This window comes from Macaca fascicularis, chromosome 11, assembly GCF_037993035.2.
Source record: "Macaca fascicularis isolate 582-1 chromosome 11, T2T-MFA8v1.1".
Lineage (NCBI taxonomy): Eukaryota > Metazoa > Chordata > Mammalia > Primates > Cercopithecidae > Macaca > Macaca fascicularis.
In genome coordinates, this window is record NC_088385.1 from 121,677,679 (window position 1) to 121,705,134 (window position 27,456).

At 48.9% G+C, this 27,456-nt stretch overlaps 1 long non-coding RNA gene and 1 other non-coding gene across 2 annotated transcripts in view; both read left to right on the forward strand.

Annotated features, from left to right (window-relative positions):
• The first annotated feature begins 6,043 nt into the window (after nucleotides 1-6,043).
• Nucleotides 6,044-6,138, forward strand: LOC123567791 (small nucleolar RNA SNORA27). Its single transcript, XR_006690894.1, has one exon. It is a non-coding gene; the product is annotated as a small nucleolar RNA SNORA27 (small nucleolar RNA).
• A 938-nt stretch (nucleotides 6,139-7,076) lies between these two features.
• LOC135966336 (uncharacterized) overlaps nucleotides 7,077-27,456 on the forward strand; it is a 28,730-nt gene continuing 8,350 nt past the window's right edge. The window contains exons 1-2 of the long non-coding RNA XR_010579604.1: nucleotides 7,077-7,180; nucleotides 16,636-16,756. This is a non-coding gene — a long non-coding RNA (uncharacterized lncRNA). The remainder of the gene's footprint in view (nucleotides 7,181-16,635; nucleotides 16,757-27,456) is intronic.

A 27,456-nucleotide genomic window follows, 5' to 3' on the forward strand; every position in this document is an offset into this window, starting at 1 on the left:
CATGGTGGCACACACCTGTAGTCCCAGCTACTCAGGAGGCTAAGGTAGAAGAATCACTTGAACCCAGGAGGTGGAGGTTGCATTGAGCTGAGATCACGCCATTGCATTCCAGCCTGGGTGGCAGAGTGAGACTCTGTCTCAGAATAGTGATAATAATAATTTTTAAAAAAGAAGAGGAAAGAGAGAAGTAACCTGTCCAAAGTGGCTTGGCTAGTAAGAGGCAGAATCAGACTCAAATCAAGGCAGTCTGTCTGCAGTGCCCTTGCTTGAAAGCACTGTGCTACACTTCTCTCATGGGATATAGGAAAAAGAGAGAGCGAAAAAACAAACACACACCCCTTTGAGCAGAAAGGGACTCCGATGTGGCTGAGCATAGGGCTGGCCCTGACAGTGACCTCTTACGGATAGATGTATTGGCTAAGCTCAGAAAGCCTACGTGGTAAGTCCAAGGTCCCAGGAGGTTAAGTGGCAGAACCAGGATTTATACCCAAGTTCAGATCACTGGGCTTTTCCCAACTTTTTTTTTTTTTTTTTTTTTTTTGAGATGGAGTCTTGCTGTGTCGCCCAGGCTGGAGTGCAGTGGTGTGATCTTGGCTCACTGCAACCTCCGCCTCCCGGGTTCAAGCAATTCTCCTGCCTCAGCCTCCTGAGTAGCTGGGATTACAGGTGCCCACCATCACGCCCAGCTACTTTTTTGTATGTTTAGTAGAGACGGGGTTTCACTGTGTTAGCCAGGATGGTCTTGAACTCCTGACCTCGTGATCCCCCCGCCTCGGCCTCCCAAAGTGCTGGGATTACAGGCGTGAGCCACCGTGCCTGGCTTCCCAACATTTTTATCCTGTTCACCTTACCTCCCATCATTATCTCAACTTTTAAAATTTGTTTAATTTTAAACTGAAATAAACAGGGGAAAGTATCTGCCAGGGGAGAGAGGTACAGAATGAATGGAATTGGTACTGAGTTGCTGCTGGGAACCCATGGAGGAAGAAGGCAGGATGCAGGATCTGGTGTTTAATGGATTCTTCGAGTCTGATGACAGCAGCTTCATTCCAGGCTTAAGTGCATCTAGCCATGGGCTCCTAGGTGGTTGGACCAGAGAGGGGCAGAGCCAGGGGCCTCATGGATGGGGCCTGACTGAGTTCTAGGGAGAGGTGCAGGTTAAGGCAGGGTCGACCTCTTCTGCAGCATACAGAACTGGCCTCTGGGAGAGAAGGATGGGGAAATGATGACTCCTTCCCTCTTCTGTGTCCCCACCCATTGCCCAAAGCAGAACAGCGGGCCAATGGGCAAGTGCCCTTACATAGGCAGTCCTAGGGTTGGTGGGGGAGCCCTCCCTGGTCCTGGCTGGCTGAGAGGGCCACACACAGACACAGACAGACAGAGGTCTCTCTGCAATTGATGGTTAATTGTCTCCAGGCCAGGGAGACCTGCAGAATTAGGGCTTTCCGGGACTGGACCAGGAGACCCGGGAGGCAGAGACCTTGCCCCTACCCCCAGCCACTCTCATTTCCTTGCCAGCGCTCCAGAAATCCAGGTCACTTTCAAAGCTTGGGGCTGCTGTCTACCCAAGCATGGGGTCACTTCCGGGGTCACTGGCCGGACAAGCAGGTCAATTTTAGCAGGAAACCAACATTTAAGTGGTGCTGGCTAAGTCAGGGTTCTGAAAGGTGGCTCTGACCTTTGCAAAAGCCTGGTCTTTTCACCTCATTTTACACCTGGAAAGCCTGAGCACTCCAGAAACTAACATTTATTAAACATACACACACAGACACACGCAATCTTAATAAATGCTTATACACACACACACACACACACACACACACAATGCTTTATGTATATCCATACACACAAACACACAGACATACATGCCAAGCATGGTGGGAGGTACTTCCAAATTGCTGTCACTTGCAATCTTCACAACCCTGACAGAGGAGGCTTTTTTATTTTATTTTTATTTTTACAAATTCCCATTGCATAGATGAGCAAACTGAGTCTCAGAGAGGTTAAGAGGCTTGTTTAGGAGCACTTAGCCAGGAACTGTCAAGTGGGACTTGAAATCTCCTTTAGTCTCTATGCTCAGCCTTCTTTTCACTTTAACCTTGAACCTCTGAACTCCAGAGCCCCGTGGGGGATCCCTGGAGGAGCAAATAGAAGAAACCCAAAGGGGACCTGAAAGCGGGTCCCCTCCCTCACCTGGATTCCCAGTCCAAAGAGGAGGAAGCACCCGCCCTCCTTCCCTCCTTCCGACCCACCCAGCCACCCACCCAAGGTGCCATTAAAGTTAATTGTTTTTACTGCCAGTTTAACATAGTCTTGTAAATCTTTTTATGATGTGGCCAGGGAACACCAAGCTGCATGCAGGACTCAGTGGAGTTGGAACACAGGAGCGTGGTCCCAGACCTCTCTGGAGGGTGTAAAATGGGAGCACCAGTCTCTCCAGGGGCACCCTCTTCCCTTCTCCTGGAGCACCAGGCCCAAGACCATCACCTGAGTGACAGTTCTCCCAGGTGAGGCTAGGATTGTGCATGGAATGCCAAGATCCTCCACATCACCTCCACTGTTTGGATAGGCCATCCCTCTTGACTCTAAGTTGTGGAATTCTCCAGAATCCGAGGCCTCCCAGCCCTGGAGAGAGGTTCTGGATCCTTCAGAAAGGTTGAGGGGTGATTCTCGCATAGAAAGCTTGGTGCTGGATCTCTCCGTTTGCCCGCCAAGGACCGGCAAGGAAAAGCACTGCAAGGTGGACGTTTAAGGGCATGAGGGGCACACATTCCATGGCACAGGGACTCTGGAGGTGTAGGTCTTCTGTGAAGGTGATTCCGCCCTTTCCCAGCCATTACCAGCCAGGAGAGCTGAGTCTTCCTGAACAGTGCCTTTAAGCCGGTTTGTCGCAGGTTGGTGGAGCGGGACTCAGCTGTCCCTTGGGCAGACCTTGGCTTCCATGCATCTGGATACAGGCATGATTTGCCCGAGTCTCCTCTCCCGGTTCCTGGCATCCCCATTCTGAGCCATCCATGTCAAAATAAGGGTCTTAACTCCCACCATTGTCACTAGCATTAAACAGATACTCCTCATGTGCCCAGAAAAATGCCAGGCACACGCTAAACATCCGTAAACCACGGTGACAGCTCTAAGCGTTCATGATTAAGCCCAAATATTTATTAGGCACTGGTGTGCAAGCCTTGTGTAAACGCTGGGGACACAGAGAAGAACGACGTCCTTTCCTCTAAAGAGGGTTTTTGTATGAACAAAGGAACCTAGAGGGCTTCAACGCAACACATAGAGCAGTCCTTCCCAAAACGTACCCCGGGAACCGGTTAGAAACGCGCATTCTCAGGCCCAGCTGAGACCAATTGAATGAGGTGTCCGGGGGCGGGACGCAGAATTCCGGTTTTAACAAAGCCCGCAGGTGATTGTGAGCTCCTTAAGGTTCGAGAACCCTGATGCAGTGAATGCAGGCGCAGGCTCTGGAGTGAGAAATTGTGAGTTTTCATCTCCCTTCATCTATGCTGTGGGGCTTTGACCAAGAAATGGTAGCAAACTCAGACGGGGAGAAGGGGAAAGAGAGTGCAGTAGTGACGGTGAGGAGGAAGACAAGGGAATAAATAACCAGCGCTCTTCCCCACAGGGCTTCCTCGATCAGAGGCCGAATTTCCGAGCAGGATGGACCAGGGGGCTCGAACTAGCAATTCTGAGAGGTCAGAAAGGCCTCTTAAAACGCGCCGCTATTTGAAACCTGCAAACGCGGGGTTCAGGCCGGCTCCGTTTCTTCCAAGCAGACTGCCTTGGGGGGCACCCGACCCTTCCCAAGCCTCGGTTTTCCCGATCTTGTGGGATCCTTGCGGCGCCAATGGGGTTGGAAGCACCTTGGAAGCTGCAGAGTGAGGAGAATTTCTGGCACTGCCCCAGTTCAGTGGTTTATAGAAAATAAATTTCTTTCTCAGGTCCATGAAGCGAAAGAGAGAGAGAGAGAGAGAGAGAGAGAGAGAGAGGAGAGAGAGAGAGGAGAGAGAGAGAGGAGAGGGAGAGAGAGGAGAGAGAGAGAGGAGAGAGAGAGAGGGGAGAGAGAGAGAGAGAGAGAGGGGGGAGAGAGAGAGAGACAGACAGACAGACAGAGAGAGAGAGAGAGAGAGAGAGAGAGAGAGAGAGAGAGAATCTCTCCCCGGGCAAGGGTCTGCCGGGATTCGGGAGCTCGAGCGGTTGATCTTTTCCGAGAATCCTGCACTTGTGGTGACGTCGGGCAGTGCGCACGAGCCCTGAGGTTAATGCCCAGGCTTTTCTCTAAAGCGTCCGGGAATGATCCGGCGAATCAAACGGGTGTCTGCAAAGTTAATGAATTGTACAAGGAGACTGAGGATGGGGACTTTGACCCGGGGAGCCAGAGGCGGTTCTGGTGGACGCTTCCCCGTGCGCCTAGGGGCGCGCTGGATTTTCCCAGCCGAGGCCTATAGAGCGCACCGCGTGAACTTCATGGATCCCGTCCTTCTCCCAAGCGGGAGGAGGTGGAGATGCTGGGAGAATTGTGGGGAGTTGGGAGAGGGTTGGAGGGGGACTGTCTAGATTCTACTCTGGAGGACCCAATCACGTCGTGCTATTACCCTGCCTAAAACTTTAAGGTTTTCCAACGGTTTTAATAAAACCCAGACGATGCCCGATGTCCAACGAACAAATGATCTAGCCTTGGCCTACTTTTCAGGACTTAGCTTTGTCCCTGCCCGCGACTTCCCATTGGGAACGTCCTCCCCGTCACCACCGGCTCTGCTTAGGTTGGAACTCCGGGCCACTTTCCCCACTCTCTCTGGTTTCCAGCAGGAGAAGCGCTTCGGAGGAGAGGGCGAGAGGCGCTCGACCTCCCGGGTTAGAGGAAATGCAAGTTGGGCCAATTTCGCCCTTCCAGACTCCGAGGCGGAACGGCCTAGGGGGCAGCGGCCTTGCCCGGCGGCCACTGCCCGCCTCCTCCCCCGCGCCCCCTTGCTAGGCTTTGAAGAGCGCATTTTACGAACTTTTCCATTTTCCTTTTGGAGGCGTGTTTGTTCTTCTCAGTCACCTCGCTTTTTTTTTTTTTTTTTTTTTTTTTTTTTATGAGCTTCAGCGCTGATCTGCACGTTCTTCCCTCCGTGTAATTTCAATTTGAACTCTCCCTGGAGCGGCCTTTTCCCTCTTGTTGCCTGCCAAGTCGTTTGAAGGCTGCGCAAACATTCTTCCTCCCTCCCGTTCGCGCGAGTCTCGGTCTACACCCGCGAGGGGAGGCGGAGGCGGAGGCGGTTACTCCGAGAGATCCGGTGGATTGGAGCCTTTCAGCAGCCGCCTTCAGACTGTTTGGGAGGACGAAAGCGTTAGGGGAGGTGAAACACTAGAATAAATGCCCCTACGACCACCGTGCTTCTCAAGGGTTATGGTGGGCGTGTGTGTGTGTGTGTGTGTGTGTGTGTGTACACATTCCGTAACCCACATTAGAAGTCTTGGGAAAGGGGCCGGGGCGGTGGCTCAGGTCTGTAATCCCAGCACTTTGGGAGGCAGAGGTGGGAGGATCACTTGAGGTCAGGAGTTGGAGACCATCCTGGACAACATAGTAAAATCCCCTGTGTACTAAAAATACAAAAATTAGCAGGGTGTGGTGGCATGTGCCTGTAGTCTTGCAGTGAGCCGAGATGGCGCCCCTGCACTCCAGCCTGGGTGATGGAGCCAGACTAGGTAGGTCTCAAAAAAAAAAAAAAAAAAAAAAAAAAAAAGAAGTCTGGGGAAGGAAGACAGTGGAGACACACAAGGACTGATTCAACTGAAGTAAGCTTCAGCACTCAGTAAGTGTCCAGGTCTGTTCTTTCCACAGATTGCCTCCTTCAATTTTCAGCCAGTTTTGTGGCTAGGTGTTAACACCCATTTTACAGATGGGAGAAATTGAGGCTGACTGTTGAGGTTAGTTTCTCAGCCAGACTGTTGAGGTTAGTTTCTCAGCCACCTTACTAAAATCTAAATCCACTTTTGAGCAAGTGCTCTGAATAACAATAATTATCTTACAGCTTAATATATAATTATTAAATACCACTCCCCTTTCACTTTACCACTGGGGCTTATGTCTTTATTGGTTGTTCAAGTGGGGCAAAGGAAATAGCCTTTTAAAACTCAGAGGCCAGGTGCAGTGGCTCTTGCCTATAATCCCAGAACTTCGGGAGGCAGAGGTAGGTGACTCGCTTCAGGCCAGGAGTTAGAGACCAGCCTGGGGAACATAGTGAGATCCTGTCTCTATTTTTTTTTTTTTTTCTTTGAGACGGTGTCTTGCTCTGTCATTCAGGCTGGAGTGCAGTAGTGCCATCTCAGCTCATTGTAACCTCCACCTCCCAGGTTCAAGCGATTCTCCTGCCTCAGCCTCCCCAGTAGCTGGGATCACAGGCATCTGCCACCATGCCTACTAATTTTTTGTACTTTTAGTAGAGATGGGGTTTCACTATGTTGGTCAGGTTGGTCTCGAACTCCTGACCTCCAGTGATCTGCCCACCTCGACCTCCCAAAGTGCTGGGATTACAGGCATGAGCCACTGCACCCAGCCCTTTATAAAAAATTTTAAAAATTAGCCAAGCATGGTGGTTTGTACCTGTAGTCCCAGCTACTCAGGAGGCTGGAGCAGGAGGATCACTTGAACTCAGGAGGTCAAAGCTTCAGTGAACTGTGACGGTGCCACAGTACTCCAGCGAGAGCAACAGAGAGACCTCGTCTTAAAACAAAACAGAGAAGCTGGGTGCTTGTCATTGCATCCTGTCAGAGAAAACATATTGAAAAGAAACATGAAAACAAACAAAAAAAAATTAAGTACCTATAGCAACTGCCCTTTTAAATATACGTTTATAGTGTAATTTTTATAAAAAAAAAATAGAGATGAGGTCTCGCTATATTGGCCAGGCTAGTGTTGAACTCCTGGCCTCAAGTGATCCTCCCACCTTGGCCTACCAAAGTGCTGGGATTACAGGCATGATTCACTGTGCCCAGCCACAACTGCCCTTTATTAAGCATGTAATTATGTGTCAGGCACTGCTGTAAACTGTCTACTTACATATTTCTCACAATGTCTTTATGCGTTAGGTACTTTCCACATGACAGACAGGAAAACTGAGGCACAGAGAAGCTGAGTAACCTGCCCAAGATCACACAGCTAGAAAGAGCTGACTGCAGGACCTAAACTCAGGTAGAGGCACCCCTAACCACCCATATGCATCCCTCTGCCCTTCCCAGCTCTCTCCTGAGTCACATGAAAGAAACCCCAGACTTACTGGTCCTGGGCTGCAGTTTTCCTCCCCAAGGTCACTCTAGGGACAAACAGGAAGATGGGAGGGGGCATGGGGCAGTTACATAAGGCGGTCACTTCAAAGGTGGCCTCTCTGGGGTGGATAGCCTTGGCTTTGGGCAGTTAGCCAGGGGCACCAGCCGGCAAGCTGAGTGCTGTCCACCCTCTATCTCCTACCCCATCTCCTCTTAGTCCAAGGGCAGAACGGGCAGTGGAGGAGATGAAGGCTGGACTAGGGGGAGCGAGGAGGCAGATCTTGTAATCAAAGCTGGGCAGTGGCAGAAATCAGGTGATGCAAATAAGAATAAAAATAATAACACCAGGCTCAGTGGCTCATGCCTGTAATCCCAGCACTTTGGGAGGCCGAGGTGGGCAGATTGCTTGAGGCCAGGAGTTGGAGACCAGCCTGGCCAACATGGCGAAACCCCGTCTCCACTAAAAATACAAAAATTAGCTGGGCATGGTGGCACATGCCTGAAACTCCAGGTACTTGAGAGGTTGAGGCACAAGAATTGCTTGAACCCAGGAGGTAGAGGTTGCAATGAGCCAAGATTGTGCCACTGCACTCCAGCCTGGGCAGCAGAGTGAGACTCTCTTTTAAAAACAGCAGCATTTATTGAGCACTTACTATACACTAAGCATGATGCTAAGCTCTTATGTTAACAGCTCTATAGGTAAGGACTTTCAATCGTTTCCTTTAAGGGGCTCAGAAAGGTTAAGCCATTAGTTCAGCCGCACAGCTGGGCTGCCTGCCCTAGTAGGAAGGAGGCCCACAGCGGGCACTGACTTCATGTGAATTTGACACATTCTGGTGGAAGTGGGTTCTCACTTTCTGTGATGCAAGCTGCAAAATAGAATGAGAGGACCTCAGAATGGTAGGTCCAGCTACCCTCTAGATGGGGAAACTGAGACCTGGTGAGGGGTGGAGTATGACCTAAGGTCTTACATTAAGTCAAGAGGGAATCCAATGTAATCCCAGCACTTTGGGAGACCAAGGCAGGCAGATCTCTTGAAGTCAGGAGTTCGAAACCAGCCTGGTCAACATGGTGAAACCTCATCTATACTAAAATTAGCTGGGTGTGGTGGTGCATGCCTGTAGTCCCAGCTACTCAGGAGGCTGGGGCAGGAAAATCGCTTGAACCTGGGAGGCAGAGGTTGCAGTGAGCTGAGATCGCGGCATTGCACTCCAGCCTGGGCAATAGGGCGAGACTCCGTTAAAAAAAAAAAAAAGAAAAAAACAAAGGCCAGTGAGGTGGCTCACGCCTGTCTGTAATCCCAACACTTTGGGAGGCCGAGGTGGGCGGGTCAAGAGGTCAGGAGTTTGAGACCAGCCTGGCCAACATGGTGAAGCCTTGTTTCTACTAAAGATAAAAAAAAAAAAAAAAAAAAAAAGTTGGGTGTGGTAGCACATGCCTGTAATCCCAGCTACTTGGGAGGCTGAGGCAGGAGAATGACTTGAACCTGGGAGGCGGAGGTTGCAGTGAGCCAAGATCACGGCATTGCACTCCAGCCTGGGCAATAGGGCGAGACTCCATCTCAAAAAAAAAAAAAAAAAAAAGAGGGTATCCAAATGGTCTGAGAATGACTGCGCATGCCCCCACCCCAGGCCAGAGTACTTCCCTTAGCTCTGAGTGAAGCAGAAAGGGTATGGCCTAAGAGAGCCTGAGACAGAACTGTGTTTCCCTTCTGTCCTCAACTTACGATGACTTTATGCAAGTCATTCAATCTCCCTGGGCCTCAGTTTCTGCAAAATCACGGTGGTACAGGGAACATGCAAATCATGCAAAATCATGGCGGTACAGATTATTTAATTGCTCAGGCACTTGGTGGTGATCATGTTCTGAGAAGCTCATGAGGCCACAGCCAGGAAGCAGAGCCAAGCACAACCAGTCCCCAAATCCTGACGTTCTATGAAATCGAGGCTCCCAGGCCTCTGGAGGGTGGTGGCAGTTGGAGATTCATTGTGTCTTTGAAGAAGCACTCTTTCTTTCTCAGGCACCCAAAGGGCCTCTTGATCCCAGCCCAGGGATAGGCTACATGTGCTTCCACAAGAGAAGTAGATTGTCTCCCCATCACTGGGATTTGTGTGGGGCCTCCTTTTTCTTGGGGCTGTGGAACTCCAGGTGGGTATTGGCTCGGGGTCTCCAAGCCCAAAAGCTTTGCATGCCAATGCCGGCATATATACGCAGCCACAGCAGCTTATGTGCATACAAACTGATTTGAGGCCCACATAGACATAGTCCACGGCAGACCCTCACCCAGCCCACCTTCCTCCACCTCATTATTATTACTGCTGTTATTTAAGGACTGTTCTTTGTCTAGCCCCTAATGTGAGCCAGCTGTATTATAATTAACAGTATAACATCTGAGATTCAGAGAGGTGAAGACACTTGCCTAAGACGCACAGCTAGTAAGTGACCCCAAGACAGGGAAAGACTTTTACAGATGATTTTAGCTGGGCAGAGGGGAAAGGAAGGGGACGTGCAGAGGCAATGTGACAGAGAGAAGAAAACTCCTGGGTGGGTGGGGTGGCTCATGCCTGTAATCCCAGCACTTTGGGAGGCCTAGGTGGGTGGATCATTGGAGGTCAGGAGTTCAAGACCAGCCTGGCCAACATGGTGAAACCCCCTCTCTACTAAAAACACACACACACACACACACACACACACACACACACACACACACAAAAATTAGCCAGGCGAGGTGGCACATGCCTGTAATCCCAGCTACTCGGGAGGCTGAGGCAGGAGAATCTCTTGAACCCAGAGGCAGAGGTTGCAATGAGCCAAGATTGCCCCATTGCACTTCACCTTGGGTGACAAAGCAAGACTCCGTCTCAAAAAAATGAACCAAAACAAACAAACCGCCCCCCCCCAACTCCCATCTCCCTTTCCTCCCTGCCCTAAATTGGGCATTAAGCTGGACTGTCCTTGACGTGACCACAGACACCCGAAGCCAGAGTCCCAGGAAGTCCATTGTTTCTGCAATTATTGGTATCATTTAGGTTGTGAACAGTATCTTCAGAAGTGTGCTGATGGATGCTCTGGGGTGGATTTACCCTGAGATTCCTGTTCCTTGAGACTCTGTAGGGGAGCTGACCTTTTCACTATGGAAATCTTAGGCTTTCTGCATCTGCTCCAGGAAATGGGAGGAGTAAAGGATGCCACCAAGCACGGGGAGGCATGGGGGGCTCTGTGGTGTCCCTCCAGTTAGAGGCAGGTTGGCCTTGGGCATTATGTTTCAGACTCAGAGAGGGACGCTGACTTGGTCAAGGCCACTCAGAGTCAGGGAAGGCATTTGGCCTCCAACCTCAACGCGAACTTGCCCTTGCCAGGTGCTGCAGGCTGCCCAGGGGTGCTTGGAGCTGCAGCAGGGAGGAATTGTGGGGCAGAGGGAATGGTGATGGGGTGTCTCCTTAATGGCCCCAGGGGTCACATGGTGGGTGGCCAAGCTCTGACCCTTGTCTCCCACCTCTGTATGCCTGAGTGCTGTCCTGGTTAGGGCAGGCATGCATTTTGTTCATGTTACGGGCTGGAGAGGTGGCCACTTGGAAAGGAGCAAAGGAGAACAGGGTCTGGAGGGTGATGCAGGGGTGGAGGAGTGCTTGTGGGGGTAGGCTGTGAACAAAGGAGCCCGCATTGGATCAGGCAGGGCCGCTGAGTGATGATTCACAGGCCAGCAGGGAGGGGCGGGTTGCTGGACCCACACAGATGGGGCGGGGAGGAGAGCAAGGAGACTCAGAGTCAAACTCATGCAGAAAGGAGAGCGGGATGCAGAGAAACACAGAAAAGAGAGATGGAGGCAGGTTCGGAGGCAGAAAGATAGAGACAGGGTACTCAGGCACGCGTGCGTGTACGCGCGCACACACACATGTACAGAGAGCAGAGATAGAGTGAAACGAGAGAACTAGTCATTGTGATTTGTGGCCAGTGGTGGACAGAAAACCAAATCAATGTAAATTCATTTCATTTTGTTTTGTTTTAGAGACAGGGTCTTGCTCTGTCACCCAGGCTGTAGTGCAGTGGTGTGATCATGGTTCACTGCAGTCTCCAACTCCTGAGCTCAAACAAGGCTCCTGCCTCAGCCTCTTGAGTAGTGAGGGCCACTACTTTCTTCATTTTTTTTTTTTTTTTTGAGACGGAGTCTCGCTCTGTCGCCCAGGCTGGAGTGCAGTGGCGCAATCTCGGCTCACTGCAAGCTCCGCCTCCCGGGTTCATGCCATTCTCCTGCCTCAGCCTCCCGAGTAGCTGGGACTACAGGCGCCCGCCCCTGCGCCCGGCTAATTTTTCCTATTTTTAGTAGAGACGGGGTTTCACCATGGTCTCAATCTCCTGACCTTGTGATCCGCCCACCTCGGCCTCCCAAAGTGCTGGGATTACAGGCGTGAGCCACCAAGCCCGGCCACTTTCTTCATTTTTATAAATAAAATAATTTATTTTTATTGTTTGTAGAGATAGAGTCTTGCTATGTTGTCCAGTCTGACCTTAAACGCCTCGAACTCCTTGAACTTCCGTTGAGGCCTCCCAATGTGCTGAGTTTACAGATTCGAGGTGGCTTGAGCCACTGCACCCAGCCTAAATGGTTTTCAATAACCCTACTTCCACCCCAGCACACCCCATCTCCAATTTAAACTTTTCATCTTGTCAGGCCTGGAGTGGCCATCTGAGCATGGACTTCCCAAGGCTGTCTGTGGCCAGGCAGGGCCTCAAGCAGACACTCATTGGGCACACAGAGAGTCCACGTTCAGCGGTAGGGACATGAGTGTATGCACACACGTGTATCACAGGGTCACAGGACCTCCCCAAGATACAAGCGTCCTCATCAAATATGTGCGCACACACTCACGAAGGTCCAACACATACACACAAGCTTTAATTGCTGCAGCATGCTCCTGTGAGCACACACACGTTCCACTTTTGTTGAGCACCTAGCGTATTCCAAGTTCTAGGCTGAGCATTAAAGGCAGAGAAAAACACAGAAAAGGGAAGGCTGTCTCTCAGTCTCCTAGAGGGAGGCTGCTGGGGTGCGGGGCACAGGGACTGTCCCTCTGGATCTAGGACTGCCCCTTTGTCATTGGGAATGCCCAAAGACAGGGTCTGTGGTAGGGCAGAAGTCTGTCCTCCCACCACAGTCAGGGACAAGAACATCCACCCAAGGGCAGCTGAGCTTGGGATAAGTTCAGGGCCTCCCAGAGTATAGATTCCGTCGTTTCTTCACCTCAACTTCCTCCACTGACATGAGAAATCAGGAAGCTGGGGAGGGGATTCCTGCCCCTCCATCAGCTCTCAGAACTGGCTGGGTGTGGTGGCTCATGCCTATAATCCCAGCTACCTGGGAGGCAGAGGGGGGTGGATTGCTTGAGCGCAGGAGTTAGAGACCAGCCTGGGCCACATAATGACATCCCATCTCTGCAAAAAACAAAAAACATCTCAGAACTCCCCTCCAATATCTGTTTCTTTGGGGAGTCAGGCATGGGAGCCTACCCGTCTCCTACTTCCAAGTAGAGGACTGGCCCCCCACCCCAAAGGGGATCCTGTGAGAAAAGGGGAAATTTCCTTTTGTTCTTGCCCCAGCATCCTGAGAGGACGTTAATTTCCTTCACTCTGGGGTGAGTGTAATGGTAACACCCAGTTGCTGCTCCCAGCGCGAGCTCTTAGCACTACTCTTAGCACTTGGCAAATACTGCCTCATAAAAGGCTCAGAACAGCTTTGTAACATGGGAGTAATTATCATGAACCCCATTTTACAGATGAAGAAACTGAGACCCAGGGAGAGGAGGGCATTTGCCCAAGCTCGCATGGCAACAATTCACAGGCAGACAGGCTCACTTCAGAAGTCAAGCTTTTAACTAACATTTGCCCTTGTAGCCAGGAGTTCTGGTCTAGCTCTGTAGACCCCAGAAAGGGACAAGATGTGGTGGGGTGTGTGTATTTGTGTGTGTGCATATTCATGGGGGTTGTAGGTGGTATAGATTCCAGGGGTCGGCCAGAGGCTGCACTGGGATTGAAACAGCAGAGGCCCAAGCCGGGGAGAACTTTCAAGGAGAGCCGCCGTTTCCTCTGACTGCAAAGGGGGCCTTGTCCAATCCCACCAGCTCATTTACGCTTCGCTTTTGGTTCTGCAGCAGAGTTGCAGAGCGGCCCGGCTCTGCGCCCAGCCTGCCTGCCGTGTAACAAGATAGTTTATATTATACCGCCAAGCAGAAATAAAACTACCGAGTCAAACATTGCAAACAGATGCCGCGGCCAGAGCTCAGGGTCCGTGGCCAGATGCTCTTGTGAGCACCCAGGGAGGGGAGAAGCTATGAGTCTGGTCTCTGCAGACCCTGCAGGTTTGGGGGTGTGGGTGCCGCTGAAATTGGAACGTTGGGGGTTGCCGAGGGGCTTTCAGAAATGGAGAGAGGAAGAAATAGAAGTAGAGAAGGGGCATAACTTTCCTTTCTCTCTTTCACTTACTCCTTCCCCACACATAGTTCAACTTTGTGACTTGCCAGTTTCTCCATTTTAATGGCACTTACTTCCATGTAGAGGTAAAGCCTAGGAAGGGATGGTTTTAGCCTCTCTCAAGTTCCCATTGGTTCTCCTAAAATACTCCAAGTAAACCATGCTAAGTCTCCTAAACCCTCTTTTAATAAGATTCTGCCTCTGAGCTCACAAGAAAGTTCTGGAACTTCTATCCTTATTCCTCATGTGGTCTCCTAACCCTTCATTCCCACCCACCCCTGGTTCCTCTACTGAAGCTCCTAGACTGCAGCCAGCATGCCCTCCTTTAAGCACATACTGAAAGAGTCATGCTCGTACTCTCAAACATTCAGTGGCTCTCTATTGTTCCCAGTAGAGTTCCTCAGTTTTCTGAAGAGTGCATGCATCAGAGCCCCCTGGCCCAGATTCCAGGGCCACACTCCTGACCTATAGAATCCAGCTTCTTCTGGTCTAGGAATCTGCAGTGCAAATAAATCTTAAAATCTTTCTGGAAGAAGACAAGGTGTATTTATTATTTTTTAATTAGCACATTTGTAAAGTCAATAGGGTGGGGTCAGGCATGGTAGCTCATGCCTATAATTCCAGCATTTTGGGAGGCTGAGGCAGGTGGATCACGTGAGGTCAGGAGTTTGAGACCAACCTAGCCAACATGGTAAAAACCCATCTCTACTAAAAATTCAAAAGTTAGCCGGGCGTGGTGGTGGGCGCTGGTAATTCCAGCTACTAGGGAGGCTGAGGCATGAGAATCACTTGAGCCTAGGAGGTGGAGGTTGCAGTGAACTGAGATCACGTCACTGCACTCCAGCCTAGATGACAGAGTGAGACTCTGTCTCAAAAAAAAAAAAAAAAAAAAAAGAAAGAAAAAAACAAGAAAATACAAAAAAGTCAATAGGGTGATGTCAAGCTGAAATTTTCTATAGCACTCTTCATTCCGTTATTCAACAGATACTTATAGCACATACTATGTGCCAGGCACCATGCTAGGGGCTGGGCGCTGGGGATACAGCACTGACAATGTAAATAAGGCTCTGAAAGTCTTGGTGTGTACTTCCAGTGACTTGAGAGGAGGTAGAGCTTAATGATCGCTGGATGGTCCAGGATGACGTCATGGGGAAGCATCTGGGGCTAGTCTTGATGGAAAAGTCCATTATCCCCAAGGATAAGGGGTTGATGCTCCAGGTGGAGGTGGGGCTAGCAAAGGCTTTGAGGGGGGTGGGGAGGAGGAACTGCAAAACAGGATTTGAGACATTTAGACTTTAGCAGCATCACAGACTTGGGAAGTCAGTGAGAAAAATGAGGAAATGGGAATCTTTGCTATCTTAGGCTGCTTATCTTTCCCAGAATCTTATCTTCCTTTCCCAGGAAGTCCCCCAGGTGCCTCCAGCACTCCTAGAAATGTTGGTTGAATGAATGAAAGAAGGATGGTAGGAGAGCAGGGGGAGATAAAAGATACAAAAAAGAGGAAGGAACAAAAAAGAATGAATCAGGAGATTTAAAAAAGAGGAGGAGTCCCCATCGTGTAATTCATGAACTTGAGAAGCTATTTGGAGTAGGGATAAAAACGTGTGTGTGTGTGTGTGTGTGTGTAACAGGCAGAGACTTTCAAAGCAATCAAAGTAACTCTGATTAACACTCACCCTCTCTCTCTCAAACTCATTTCCTCCCAGCCAAGGCCCAGGGCAGACACGACTGACTGTAACCCTAAGAGGGAGGAAAAGCTTGAGCAATTATTTTTATACCAAAAAAAGAAAAAAAAAAAAAAAACCTCAAAGATGCAGGCGTGCTCAGGGCCCCAGCCAAGCGCTTTGAGCTTTGAGGTTTGAGCCTGTCGTATGCCCTTACCACCAGCACCCCATCTCCAAACCTTCCTTCTCTCCCAGCCCCCACATGGTCTGGCCTCTATCTTCTGCCCGCCTGTGACAGACGGGCCAGGCCAGGCACCCCCAGAGACCATCCCCCTCCCCAGCCAGGGGCCTGTCCCCTCTGAAACTGATCCCGTACCTTTGGATCTAATTTGTTTCTCTGTCTGCCAGGTTTGGGGGGGTCTTGCCTGGAGACGTGGTGGTCACAGGTGACATTAATCACGTCTGCGTCTTCCGAGGGCTGAGGATAGGATATCAGAGAGGTGACCAAGCATTGGCCACATGATTCAAATCATCCCAGCATTGATTAATTGGGTTCATCCTGAGTTTCTGAATCATAACAACTGTTTTTCTCCTTCACCTCACGTCAACAGGCCCTTAAAGGGGAAGGATCCGTTTACCCATCGCATATGGTGCATTAAGTTGATCAGCTCCTATTAAATGTTAAACGCTGGATGCGTTTTAGACAAACTCGATTTGCTCAAGATACTTTTCAAAGGTTCTGTGATGATAATTAGCATCTCTCTCCCTGCCTCGCCCCTTCCTCCGGCTTTCCTGGGACATGTTTTGGCTCCAGCCTCTGACAGATGGGATGAGGGAACATGTGGGCTGATAGAGAGGGTCCTTTGGAGGGGGAACTGGGTGGGGGGAGAGCCCCCACAGGCTGTTTAAAAGAGATACAGTTTCTGAAAAGTTTAATAAGGCAGAAAACAATCCCGGATGCCAAATTTGCCTTCCAAAAGCTAACTATTCAGATTGCCTCCTGCTCCTACATGGTGGAGAAAACAGCATTTCTCCAGCCAAAAAAGCTGTTTTCTAGAGAGGAGAAATTCTGTTTCTGCACGGGGATGGGTGCTGGAAGCTTAGCGACAAAAATGCAGAAACAAAACCCGGTTCTAATGCAAATCGGTAAGAGAAGAAAGAAAATCAGTGAGACGAGGATCAGCAGAAAACAATAATCAAAGCTCAGGCTCATTTCTTTTTTCACTTTTGTTTTTGTTTTGTTTTTCAGACAGAGTCTCACTCTGTTGCCCAGTCTGGAGTGCAATGGTGTGATCTTGGTCACTGCAACCTCTGCCTCCCGGGTTCAAGCGATTCTTCTGCCTCAACCTCCCAAGTAGCTGGGACTACGGGTGAGTACCACCATGCCCAGCTAATTTCTGTATTTTTAGTAGAGATGGGTTTCACCATGTTGACCAGGCTCTTCTCGAACTCCTGACCTCAGATGATCAATCCACCTCGGCCTCCCAAAGTCCTAGGATTACAGGCATGAGCCACCATGCCTGGTTTTTTTTCTTTTTTTTTGAGATAGGGTCATGCCCTGTCACCCAGGCTGGACTGCAGTGGTACAATCACAGCTCACTGTAGCCTCAACCTCCTGGGCTCAAGTGATCCTCCCATCTCAGCCTCCTGAGTAGCTGGGACTACAGGTGTGCACCACCATGCCCAGCTAATTTTTTATCTTTTGTAGAGACGGGGTTTCATTGTGTTGCCCAGGCTGGTCTCCAACTCCTGGGATCAAGTGATCCCCCGGGCCAGGCCTCCCGAAGTGCTGAGATTACAGGTGTGCACCACTGTGCCTGGCCCAGGCTCATTTCTTACCCTCTCTCTCTCTTGCCTGTGAAAGAGAGAGATTCAGCAGGGTGGCTATATCACCCTGGGTGAGTGACCTTGGAAAAGTCACTGTGTTTAACCTGAATCTCAGCCTTCTGTTTACAGTAAGAAAATTAATACTATTCACTTCCATTGAGAAGTTAAAACTAAAAGAAGGAATTTTAATCCCAGCACTTCGAGAGGCTGAGGTGAGAGGATCACTTAGACCCAGGAGTTAGAGACCAGCTTGGGCAACACACGTAGACCCCGTCTCTACAAATAATATTAAAAAAAGAGGAACTTTAGTCAAATGGCTCAGCAGATGCTGGGTTCTTGGCAGACACTGACCTAGTAAGTGTGTGTATGTTGGGGTGAGGGGTGGCGCTGTGCCAAGGAGACCCTGGCCCTTCATACGTGTGGATTGGTTTGGTTCACAATGTTTCAAAATGTAGATGAGCTCCAAGGTTTAGCCAAAGGGACGTTTTTGGCTGGAAAACATGAAAATGTAGAGCCAGCCTCTTAGTGTGGGCCTGGAAGCCCCCAGCAATGTTGGACTAAAAAGTAAATTGAAAATTGATGAGCATGTCTGGAAGCCTCTCAGGGAGAATGGAGGCTGTTGACCCCCCACATAACAAAAACCTCCCAGGAATCCTTGTCAGCAGTGTTTTGTCTCCTAATAGCATGTTCAGTTATTTGAAATGACCCTGGTCCTCTGTGAACACAGCCTTGTTTTCAGTGATGGACAGAAGATGAGTAAGGTATTGGACAGGGTTGTCCAAACCCTGCGTGCCCTGGATGGACTTTGGACTGGGGTGAATCTCATTACCATGAGCCATGTTTCCCTGGTGGCTGCTGCTAATTGTTCTGTGGAACGACTGGACTTTTCCGGTGCTCTGGGAATCAGAGGATGGACAGGCAGGCCACATATGGGGAAAGAGGAAGAGATGCAGTAGAGGCCATGTAAGGAGAGACAGAGACAGACAGAGGAGAAATAGAGAGACAAAGAAAGAAAGAGTCAGGCAGAGAGAGAGAAAAAGAGAGAGAGAGAGAGACAGAGAGGAGAGGGAAGAGATAGAGGTTAAAAGTCTAAAAGTCTGAGAGCATGAAAGAAGCAGCAGAAGAAAAAAGGAAAGGGAGCGAGACAGAGAATTACCCACAAATTCTGTCTTCTACAGAAGAGAATTTCTCTTCTGTAGAAATACAGAAGAACAGAGCCAAGGAGAGGGTCAGAAATACGGACAACACATGCAAAACAGAAACATGACAACTCAGCTACATAAGGAGAAATAGAGGCCATGGCTTATGCTGGGAATCCCAGCACTTTGGGAGGCTGAGGTAGGCAGATCACTTGAGTCCAGGAGCTCGAGACCAGCCTGGACAGCAAAGTGAGATCCCATCTCTACAAAAACTTAGCCAGGCATGGTGGCATATGCCTGTAGTTCTAGCTACTGGGAAGCTGAGGTGGGAGAATCACTTGAGCACCCGGGAGATCAAGGCTGTAGTGAGCCATGATCGCACCACTGCACTCCAACTTGGGCGACAGAGCGAGACCCTGTTTCAAAGAGAAAAAGAAAAAAATAAGGGAACAAGTGAGTGAGCAGTGAGGGGACTTGCAAGGTAATATCCGGTACATGGAGGTGCTCTATCCCTAGGAAGCTTGCTGTCATTTCTCTCCCAGAACACTGAGTCCCTCTCAGTGTCACCAGACCTCAAAGTCCCTGGCAAGCCTGGTGCTCTTAGGGACACTAGTAGGATATCACAAGTTAGACATCAGGGCTGCAAGGTGGGATTCCATCAGGGGAGGGATGAACTGTGGAGAGGATCAAAGGGAGCTGGGGCCTTGGATTCACTGGCAGGACTCCCAGTGGGGCCCACAGGCCTCAATTCCTGGCGGAACCCCCAGGAAACATTCTGATGTGCAGAGAGAGATGCTCCAACTTCATGCAGGCTGCCTCCTCCCTCCCTCCCTCCCTCCCTCCCTCCCTCCCTCCCTCCCTCCCTCCTAGTCTTCCATGTTCCTTGAAATCACAGTTGAGGGTTGATGAATGCTTAATTGAACTCAAGAGATAGCAGGGTCCTGCTTGAGTTTGTTTCTTTGTGTATACCATGACCATTGGATTAAGCTGGAGTCTGCCTTACCAAGTTGTCCAAAGAGCCGATGGCATGGTGTTAATGCACTGGTGGCAGAAGAACGTGCTCGTTTGGAGTGAGACAGTCTTGGGAGGAGATCAATTTCTTGAACCTTAGTCTCCTCCTGTGTGACATGGGGGTGATATTATACAAATACCTCTCTGACTGCGTTGCTGGGAGCCGTACATGTGATTGCTAATGCTGAAAGTGGAACCCGTGCCTGGCACATAGTAAGCGCTCGGCTCTTGGCGGCTCTGGAGTGCTTAGAAGACAGAAGCCAGATCGCTGTCCTGGACAGGGGGTAATATATGGCATCGAGCTCCGACTGAGAATTGAATTCAACCTCAGCCGGAGAATTAGAACATTGTGATTAGAAACAAGAAGAGAGAAGGGACAAAACAACCTGTCTTCAAGTGCATGATGACAGAGCACAGACTTTCCTGGCAGCCCGAGGGGCTGGGGAAGGACAGGGCAGATCATATTAATAACAATAAATTATATCTGCACTATGATTTATGGGGCCTGATGTGCTTCTCATTATGCTACCTTACAGTACCATAGGAAGGGCTTATTATCCTCATTACTGTGTGCTGCAGTGGTTTTCGTGTAATTGTTGCTGTTAGTGACCGTAGTGTTATCCGTGCTATTATGGATGTTATTTCTCCTTGTTTCCAAATTGGGGAAACTGAGGCTCAGAGCGAGCTAGTGACTTAACCAAGGAAAAGGTTGGTGCTAGGATTCAAATCTAGGTTTTTTTAGTCTTGGAGTTTTATTCTGGCTGCATTCTACTCTCTTACAATCCCCTTTCCACTCTGCCATTTTGTAACCTCTTTGGTCTGGGGAGTCTTGGTCCCTCTTTCCCACAATGGACAGTTTTTTTTCCTTGTTAGCCAGGGGTGATGGGGCTCAAGGGCCCCTTCCGTCTGACCACCAGGGCCTCCCTCTGTCTATAACCAACCAGCACTCCATCCCCAGGCCTATCCCCCCTCATGGGAGCTCCAAGTTCAGTCAGAATCCCTGCAGGCAGCTACCCATTGCAAGGCAGGCAGGGGTGACACAGATTTGAACTTGAACTTTCAAGTCTTCCCCTTGGCTGGCCTCACTTTTGTCTTTGAACCCAGCAGCAACCTGGCCGGTGGTTTACCCCACTCGTTCTCCTTCGCTGCCTTCTCCTTTCCTTCTCTTCTCCCAAAGTCTGCTCAGGATTGAGATGGTTAGGGACCAGGTTCATTTAGCATTTGCAGGATGAGCTATTTCAAGAATGTGCAGATTCAGTCTCGGAAATGGCAGAGGAGAAGCCTGGCTTGGCTTCTGAGCAGGAGAACAAATGAACCCCCGACCCCCCCCTTCCCCATCCTGCGATTTCCTTTGTCTCAATCCAAAATCCCCCTTTACATGATCCTGGAGGCTTCCTAATAAAACAGAATCGTAACTTTATCTAAGACGAGTGCAGCACATGTAGAATGGATAAGGTGTAATTAATAACAGAAAATAATGCTTCCCCCTCCTGACCTTTCACCCTCATATAAGTGTCTTAAGTTTTATGACAGCTAAGCACAAAATTAGTGTGTGCATGCATGCGCGCATGTGTGTGTGTGTGCGTGTACTTCAGTGTGTGCGTTTGAGCTGAACCTATGTGGGGCCAATACGTCTGTCTAGTGAGTATTCACCTAACCCTGGCTGGAACTGGTTTACGTTTCTGGGTAGACTGGCCTCTCGCTGAACCCAGGAATTGCCTGAAACTGATCTGATTTCTTGAAGTGAGGATTCTGTCTGGATCTCAAAATACCCCATGTCTATTTGCATGCAAATGTTTGGACAATGCAGGAAAAAAAAATATATATATATACATATATATATAAATAAATAAAAGGATGACATGTGAGCATGCGCATGCAGACACACATGCACACACACTCACATACACACACATTCACATACACATACACACACACATTCACACACACACACACACACACACACTAGCCTTTGGATTGTCTACGATTTTTTAGAACCGCGGTGGATGCTGGGGGAGGGCTATTGATACTTATCTGTGTACCTAACAATGGGCAGGAAAGCAAGATAAGCATTTCATTGGTTTTGATGCTGGAAATTCTTGGGACATACAAAGATCTCATGATGGAAAATGCTCTCTTCAGCAACTGCAGTGCTCCTGATCCCCAGCATGGCATCTTCCTTGCTGTTTATCTAGGGGCCAGCGAAAGACATGTGCTCGACTTAGCAAGATAGGGGCTAGACAAACCATGGTGAGGAGAATGGCACTTACCTGTCTTCCCAGACTGCTGTCTGCAGTCGAAATTGAAGTGAGTTTGAACCAATACTGTTTATCTTAATGGTTCCACAACTATGTTCGTTTTAAGTAATATTATCTTTCTTTAAAAGGTCACTGGGCTGGCCCAAGCTATTGGTTTCTCGTGATTCATTACGTTTGATGTTCAACTTTTCTCGAAGTCCGCAACACCAACCTCTGGGTTAATGGAAGCCACACCGGCCATGAAGCCAGTAGCTTTGAATCCTCCCTGGATGGGGAGGCCTGGGCCGGGCAGAGTGAGCTGCTTGCTTTTGATCAGCAGCGCTGATGTGAACCAGAGGTCACGCATGTTTGGGGCCTGTGTGTTAGCTCTACCAGACAGCAGCAACTGGGCCTCGACACTCCCTCCCACCCCAAGCCCCTTGAGTTTCGTTTTCCATGGTTGTCCCTCTGTGGGCTGACTTTTTCAAGACCCCTAGGGCACCAGAAAGACTTTTGCTGGGGGGAGATCCAGGGCCCTAAATCACTGGAGAAGTCTCCTTTGTCCACTCCGAGGGTCTTCCTCTTTCCATCCTTGACTGTTCCAGACACAGATACACCAATTCCCACTCCCTCAGGGAATTTCTGCTCACCAGTGACAGGTGGATTTGCAGGGAGATCTTTTTCTCCCAGTAGAGTCTTTGGGTTGTTGAGTTCTTTTATGGGCATGCTTGAACTCTGGAGGGCCCCCAAACTGACAGCCACCTCTGTCTGCTAAATCAATCGTAAATTTTCCTGGCATTATGTCATCCTGTCATCCTTTTACAGATGCTTTTGCCTGCCATATTTTTATGGCTCTTCTTCCAAGAGGGGCTGCATGGAGGGTCAGTGTTATTTATCTCGAAGGAGAAGAGCAGGAGAATCTCTTATCGCTGGTATCAGAAAGTGGGATTTCCCACTTACCACCCCCTCTTTGGCTTTGGAGTTTAAAGACAACACCAACCGGCTGGACTGAGTAGTTTAGGGAGTTCCTTAGGCTGCCATCTTTATAAAGTTGACAATGACCAGAAAATGGGGGACTTCCACCCTCCCCTAATTTCATATCCTGCTAGATACTTAAAATCATAGTAGACCAGCCCTGGAGTTTGTTTCCAGGACAAGAAGATCTTGATTGGATTAACGTATTTCCCAATGGAGGCTCTGAGGCTTTGGCAAACATAATAAGAGGAGTAGCTCTTAAACAACAACACTTGAAAAATTAAACAAGTAATATATATTCATTATAGGAGAAGTAGAAAAGGCAGATAAGGAAAAAGAAGAAAATGAAAATCACCTGTAATCCCATCACATAGGGCTAACCATTCATAGTTTGCCATATATTTTTCCAGTCTTTTTCTGTGTATGGTGTATACATTTTAAAATGAAAATAAGAGATCACATATACTTTTTTGTATTTCTTTACTTATTTATTTATTATAGAGACAAGAGCTTACTATGTTGCCCAGGCTGGTCTCGAAATCCTGGGCTCAAGTGATCCACCCACTTTGGCCTCCCAAAGTGTTGGGATTACAGGTGTGAGCCACGAAGTCCAGCTTGCTTTTTTGTTCTTTTAGATGGGCTCTCCTCTGTCGCTCAGGCTGGAGTGCAGTGGTGTGATCATACCTCACTGTAACCTTGAGCTCCTGGGCTCAAGTGATCTTCCCACCTTGGCCTCCTGACTACAGGTGTGCACCACTATGGGACTACAGGTATGCATCACCATGGCTGGCTAATTAATTTTTTTTCTTTTTTTTTTGGTAGAGATGGGGTCTTGCTCATGTTGCCCAGGCTCATCTTGAACTCTTGGGCCCAAGAGGACCTCCCACCTCAACCTCTCAAAGTGCTGGGATTACAAGTGTGAACCACTGTACCAGGTACATATCACATATACTGTCAATGGTTCTATTCATCAGGTAAATCATATACATACATATATATAATATATATTGTGATATATTCTACATATAGTATATTTATTTATCTATTTATATATATATTTTTGAGATGGAGTCTCGCTCTGTTGCCCAGGCTGGAGTGCAGTGGTGTTATCTCAGCTCACTGCAACCTCTGCCTCCCAGGTTCAAGCAATTCTCCTGCATCAGCCTCCTGAGTAGCTGGGACTACAGGTGCATGCCACCACACCCCATTAATTTTTGTATTTTGGTAGAGACGGGGTTTCGCCATGTTGGCCAGACTGATCTCGAACTCCTGACCTCAAGTGATCTACCCGCCTTGGCCTCCCAAAGTGCTGGGATTATAGGCATGGGCCACCACACCCGGCCTATGATACATTTAAATAATACAGACATAACAAGAACAATAAAAACCAAATTGTACCCACTCTTTACCTTCCAGTGAACACCTTTCTAGATCTCTCTTTTCAGATTATTTGCTAACCTGCTTTTACAAACCTTAGCAATATAGAATGGGCTTCCCCATGCCAGTAAATCTGTCTCTACACTAGGAGCTCAGTTGTGTTTCACTGTCAGGATGCATCATGGGCCAGGCTCAGTGGCTCATGCCTATAGGCCCAGCAATTAATTTGGGAGGCCAAAGTAGACAAATCACCTGAGCCCAGGGATTCAAGACCAGCCTGGGCAACATGATCAAACTTTATCTCTATAAAGAATATAAAAGTTAGCTGGGTGTGGTGGTGTGCTCCTGTAGTTCCAGCTACTTGGGAGACTGAGGCAGGAAGATCCCTTGAGCCCAGGAGGTCAAGGCTGCAGTGAGCCATGATCATGCCATTGCACTGCATGCAGCCTAGGCACAAAGTGAGACCCTATCTCAAAAAAATAAAATTAAATTGAATTAAAATTTTATGACGCACCAGGCTTTAGCTAATACCCGCACCCTGCAGTTGTGTAGGTAGCTGATTTCCGGTTGTTCACAAACACCTTTTCTCCCAGCTTATTTGCCAATACTGTATCAGATGAAATTTGCCTCCCACCCACACCCTGTCCAACAAAGGTTCTCCACCCCACCCACAACTCTGTTTAGCAAGATGGAAATTAAAATATGCTCAGAAGGTTTTTGTTTTTGTTATTATTTTTTTGAGACAGCGTCTCGCTCTGTCACCCAGGCTGGAGTGCAGTGGCACAATCTCTGCTCACTGCAACCTCTACTTCCTGAGTTCAAGCAATTCTCATGCCTCAGTCTCCCAAGTAGCTGGGATTATAGGCACGGGCCACCACGCCCAGCTAAGTTTTGTATTTTTAGTAGAGACAGGGTTTCACTATGTTGGCGAGGCTGGTCTCAAACTCCTGACCTCAAGCGATCCTCCTGCCTCAGCCTCCCAAAGTGCTGGGATTACAGGTGTGAGCCACTGCGCCCGGCTACTCTCAGAAGGTTTTCAGTAGCAGAAAAGCCAATTGACAGTCATTTAAATGATGAGGGGCCCATCTTTCTCATATGATGGATAGTCCAGAGGTGGGCTGCTGCCCTATGAGGTCACCAGCACCCCACTTTTCTCTATTACACTTCCACCATCTTCAGTATTTTCTCTTGTTATTCTCGTGCTTGCCTCTTGTTCGATGATGGCTGCCTCAGCTCCAGGCATCACATCTCTGCCATTAAGACAAAAGAGTGGCACCGGAAGGAAGGCTTTCCTCTTGAGCATTTCTCCTTTGCAAGAAACCAAAACTTGGCCAGGTGTGGTGGCTCATGTCTGTAATCCCAGCACTTTGGGAGGCCGAGGAGGGCGGATCACTTGAGGTCAGAAGTTCAAGACCAGTCTGGTCGACATAGCAAAACTCCGTCTTTATGGAAAAAAAAAAAAAAAATTAGCCGGATATGGTGGCGCCTGCCTGTAATCCCAGCTACTCAGGAGGCTGAGATGGGAGGGTCGCTTGAACGTGGGAGGTGGAGGTTGCAGTGAGCCGAGATCACACCACTGCACTCCAGCCTTGGCAATGGAGCAAGACTTTATTAGCTCAAACAGCATGGTCAGCTGTAGCTGCCAAGAGGCCAGGAACGTGAATCTTTCATTTTTCAGACTCATGGTAGGCGGCAGGAAGGGAGAGGAATGCTGGGATTGGGTGTTGCATCAGCTAAGCAATGGTTTAGGCAGAACATCTAAAACATTCTCTTTACAGCTAGGCATATTCTGGGCATTGCCTTCACTTACGACTCTAACTTCCCTTGTCTCACCGGTCTCTTATGTCTCCAATCCCTGCTCCTAACTCTTCTTTTTTTTTTCTTGAGTTGGACTCTCACTGTGTCGCCCAGGCCGGAGTGCAATGGTGCAATCTCAGCTCACTGCAACCTCCACCTCCTAGGTTCAGGTGATTCTCATGCCTCAGCCTCCTGAGTAGCTGTGATTACAGGTGTGTGACACCACACACACCTGGATAATTTTTGTACTTTTAGTAGAGACAGGGTTTCACCATGTTGGCCAGGCTGGTCTTGAACTCCTGACCTCAGGTGATCCACCCGCCTCAGCATCCCAAAGTGCTGGAATGACAGGCATGAGCCATCGCTCCCAGCCCCTAACGTTTCTTATTGTGTGGTCTGGCCTCTTGCTTTAGGAGATACATTTGGACTCCTTCATGCTAGACTTGGCTTCTTGTTCAACTCTTGCCTCTGTCTGGCAGATGCTTCCTAGTTTGTAAAGTGCTGGAAAATTGGAAGGACTTGTTTATTTGCAAATGGAGTCAGTGCTGAGCTCCACAGTGCAGGGACTAGCAATTCCTTCTGTGAATTCCCAGTCTCCAGCAGAGAGGCTTTCACAATTTATGTCCATTTAACCCAAAAATGGTTAAACCTTGATTCCAGAAATGTTTACCAAGAAGAAACATTCTGTAGCATTAGAACTTGCACCCTTGAGAACTCTGCTTTGTAACTAGAATCATGGGATGCTTTTGAGTTGAACCATGCTCCAGTTATTTTATTTTATTTTTTTTAAGACAGAGTTTCCCTCTTGTTGCCCAGTCTAGAGTGCAATGGTGCGATCTCAGCTCACTACAACCTCCACCGCCCAGATTCAAACAATTCTTCTGCTTCAGCCTCCAAAGTAGCTGGGATTACAGGCATGTGCCACCACACCTGGTTAATTTTGTTTTTTTGTTTTGTTTTGTTTTTGTTTTTGTTTTTGTTTTTTTTTAAGTAGAGATGGGGTTTCACCACGTTGGTGAGGCTGGTCTTGAACTCCTAACCTCAAGCGATCCTCCCGCCTCAGCCTCCCAAAGTTCTGGAATTACAGGCGTGAGCCACTGTGCCTGGCCCGTGCTCCAGTTTTGTCTTAGGAGAGTTTTCTCTGCCTTACAGCCACGAAGTCCATGCTCTAGGGAGGTCTAAAGCTGTGTGGAGACAGTCTGTTGCTGGGTGTGCTGTGAACCTGCAGCTTAGAGCCAGATCTAGATTCATGATGATTATTTCATGATTTACCAAAATGAGTCCGTGGTCTAGATAGGATGGAAACAGAGAAACCTATTCTCCCAGTGTATGTCAAATAAAACTGGAAAAAAAGTAACATTGGTCCTACAGAAAAAAAATATAAAAAGGTGAAGAAAAAGAATGAACTTTTTGGCTAGGCGTGGTGGCTCACAGCTGTAATCCCAGCACTTCGAGAGGCCAAGGCAGGAGGATTGCTTAAGCCCAGGAGCTTGAGACCAGCCTGGGCAACATAGGGAGAGCCCATCTCCACAAAAAAGAAAAAATAAAACAATTTCACTGGTGGTCCCAGCTACTTGGGAGGCTTAGGTGGTAGAATCACTTGAACCCAGGAGGTTGGGGCTGCAGTGAGTCATGTTTGCACCACTGTCCTCCAGCCTGGGCAACAAAGTGAGATCCTATGTCTCTCAAAAACAAACAAACAAACAA